The sequence below is a fragment of the Anoplophora glabripennis genome, unplaced genomic scaffold (genome assembly GCF_000390285.2).
Source record: "Anoplophora glabripennis isolate ALB-LARVAE unplaced genomic scaffold, Agla_2.0 scaffold1066, whole genome shotgun sequence".
NCBI lineage: Eukaryota > Metazoa > Arthropoda > Insecta > Coleoptera > Cerambycidae > Anoplophora > Anoplophora glabripennis.
Genome location: NW_019417150.1, coordinates 65,307 through 69,285, shown reverse-complemented (window position 1 = coordinate 69,285; position 3,979 = coordinate 65,307).

Below are 3,979 nucleotides of genomic sequence, written 5' to 3'. Positions count from 1 at the left end.
GCGTCACATAAAATCTCTTGATAACCCTGCAGATTGTTTATCTCGTGGAATAACACCAAGTGAACTCATAAAATCAGATATATGGTGGCATGGTCCAAAGTTTTTGCATCAAATCAATTTAAATTTACATGATTTTGATTTTATTTGAACATTAGAAAATCCTCCTGAAGAAAGAAAAGCATTTTTAACAATCTATCGAAATTTGGCTTATGAATATTGGAATAACATATTTAATAGGTTCTCTTCATTTATTCGTTTACAAAGAACAATTGCCTATGTTTAAAACTGAATTCAGAAAAAATATTTGATTGTCTTACACTAGAAGAATTAGATAATTCGCTTTTTGTGATTGAGAAAATTCTGCAAGATAAATATTTTCAAAATGAAATTTCTGATCTTCAGTCTAACAAGACAATATCTAATAAAAGTATTATTTCATTAAATCCATTTTTAGATAAATTTAAGATTCTACGTGTTGGTGGACGTTTAGCTCATGCAGAAATACCTTATACACAAAAATACCCGATTTTATTGCCATCAAAAGATCATGTAGTCGCACTATTACTAAAAAGAGAACATTTGAGATTAGGTCACGCAGGTCCACAAACTGTGGTTTCTAGTATTAGACTCACATTTTGGCCCCTTGATGCATTAAGACAAATAAAGCGAATTATAAAAAATTGCATTACATGTTTTAGATTTAGAACTCGATCTTGTCAACAAATTATGGCAAATTTACCAAAATATAGAGTTTTCATAGCGCGACCATTCCGAAGAATAGGGTTAGATTATGGTGGCCCATTTTTTATAAAATCCTCAAGATTACGTAAGGCGCCAGTTATGAAATGTTACATTGTAATTTTTGTGTGCATGGTTACAAAGGCAGTTCATATTGAATTAGTATCAAGTCTTTCTACTGAATCATTTTTGTTACCTCTTAAAAGGTTTATTTCTCGAAGAGGGTGTCCGACAATAATATACAGTGACAATGCTATGAATTTTCTCGGATCTAGAAATCAATTAAGAGAATTATTTGAATTTTTTTAAAATAAACAAACAATAAACGCAATTCAAGGATTTTTAAGCCCAAATGAAATAACATGGAAATTTATTCCACCTCGAAGTCCTCATTGGGGTGGTCTCTGGGAATCCGCAATTAAAAGTGCAAAATATCACTTATATCGCATAGTAGGTAATGTTAAATTTACATTTGAAGAATTCAGTACTGTATTAGCATAAGTGGAAGCTATATTAAATTCTAGACCGTTGTGTGCTATATCTAATGATCCCTCAGATTTAGATTGTTTAACTCCCGGACATTTTCTTATAGGTACAAGTCTTGCTGCTTTTCCAGAAAAAGACTTAACAAATATTTCAGAAAATAGACTTTCTTTTTGGCAACAATGTGCTCACATTCAACAAATTTTTTGGAAAAGATGGTCTAGGGAATATCTTAATCGCTTGCAAAATAGACCAAAATGGCTCATACCTTCAAAAAAATTAAAAGTCAACGTTTTAGTTTTATTAAAGGAAGACAATATTCCACCTTTAAATTGGCCACGCGCAAGAATTACTGAAGTGATTCCCAGTGCTGATAATAGAGTGAGATTAGTAAAATTAAAAACAAAAGAAGGAATTTTTACAAGATCAATTTCTAAAATTTGCCTCTTTCCATATAATGATTAATGATTAAATAAAATTGTTAGTTTTTTGAAGATAAAACTTCAACGCGGGGGTGTATGTTGTAGTTCTATAAAAAATGCATTGTTGAGGTATCTAAGTAACAGTACAGTGTTTTTATTAGATTGCTCTGAATTGAATTGAGAAAAAAGAAGAGATGTACTTGACAACGTAAATAAAAAGATTAAACACACATTGAGCATAATTTCCCCTATATTATAATAAAAAACAAGAAGATACAGTCCATTCACGTCTCTTATGGTGAACAGTTAAGCTGCATCATAAGAGTAAGCCTTTTTTAGGGTTGCATCATTTTGAAATCTACGTTCTAGCGACAGAAGTATTGCTATTGTTTTTAACTCAATGTATTTGTTCATTTAAAGGTAGCGTAACTATAAATTGTCCAGTCTCTGCACGTGTAGTAGTTTTCACAAAATTACCTTCACGAAATAATTCGTCTTGAGAATGCTTAACCACAGAGTAGCCCACCTCTTCCAACTCCCAGAATTTGCTTAGTTTTGATTCATATTCGCGTGTTTTGTTTATAGCTAGATTGCATGACATATTGTTGCCTGACAATTGATCCCAATCTGGATCTGGAATCTGGGATTTAGGGAGGGTAGCTTAAAAGCTACAGCACTTAGGCCCCATTGGCCCCCTTGTACTTCCTCCCATTAGGATATCATTCCACCTGAGCCGCTAACCACCTTATTACAGAGAAAAAGGTGATGACGTCGCTCAGGGGATCTCTCTAATATAGGCCATAGAAGGCCAAAGTTCTTCCAACACGGATTCTCTTATTGACGAGTCGGTAGTGCATTCGCATAGCACATGTAGTACTGTCTCGACTTTCTCTTCACAACCCCTACAAAGAGGTGTTTCACACTTCCTCGTGTTGTAAAGGTGCTTTCTTAGGCAGCAGTGACCAGTTTGAATACCTGTTACTAGGCGAAAATTTGACCTAGATATGGCCAGGTATTTTTTAGCTGTATCCTTGCTGAGGTATTCTAAGAACTCCTTACCAAATTGACAGCTATTTGTAGCATCCCTTTCGTTGATCCCGATACTATCCAAACTAATAGCGTTTTTTGTAACCTTATAGAAATACTCGATCGATAGATTACAATTCTTAAAACGTGCTTACGCCTATGTCACATGTACCCTAAACGTCGGAACAGCTAATTTAAAATTATTTGTGATTTTAATCTCCGTATGATTTTACTCTGGATCTGATTTTTATTTGTGTACAATGAGGTATTTGTGAATGAGAACCATTTATACCTGTTACATTGAAATTAATGTTCGATCCCTGACGGCCTAACTTATCGCACAGACGCATTGTCTAATAACGTAACGCCCGACAGATTTGAATGTATCTTTCTTATCTACAACCTTGACCATCGCAGTGGATAAAAATAAATATGTTTGAAAGTTATTATTTTGTAATTTATGCGTTACACACGATGTTGCTGCCTTTTAGCGTTCTCCGAACGCTCAACGGATTGTATGTTTTGAGAATTTGTAGCCAGCCGTGGCGAGCTCGTTGGCGTGTCCGCACCTTGTACATTTTTTGCGAGTCCAGCTGCGACGGCTCGATATGTACAATAGTGTTGTGTTTTCTTCCGCACTTCGCACTTCGATTTTGAAGCGGTCAAGCATGATGAACCTCTTGAGGCGGGTTTTTAAATACAAAAACTAACGAATTACTGTCTACATACACAATATTTCATCAAAATATGCAGTGTTTAAAAAATAAGTTCTTGGAACTAGATTTGTTTACAAGAAGTTTGGAAAATCAACCAGCCATCTTATGTATAACAGAGCATTGGTATACATCTGAAGAAATATTCTGCATGCACCTGGATGGTTATAATATAGCATCTGTATGGTCTAGAGAAAATGTAAAGAACGGTGGTTCCTGTATATTTGTAAGAAATGACATTGTATATGAGGAGGTATACGATTTAAAACAAAAAAGTCTTGAATGTAATGTAGAGTGTTCGTCTGTTGTTTGTCGGGAATTAAAATTGCTAATTTTGTGTATATATAGACCCCCTAAGGGTAATTTAGATATATTTTTTCAAACACTAGCGGAAATACTAAATCTAGCACATAATTCTTTTAGAACATATAAAGTTATCTTATGTGGAGATTTCAATATTGATCTACATATTAATGCTAACATAAATGCCCAAAATTTTAGGAATTTGTTACTTATGTACAATTTAAAGCAAACTATATTTGATCCTACTAGAATAACAAAAAATTCTCAGTCATTGATAGATAATATATTTATAAA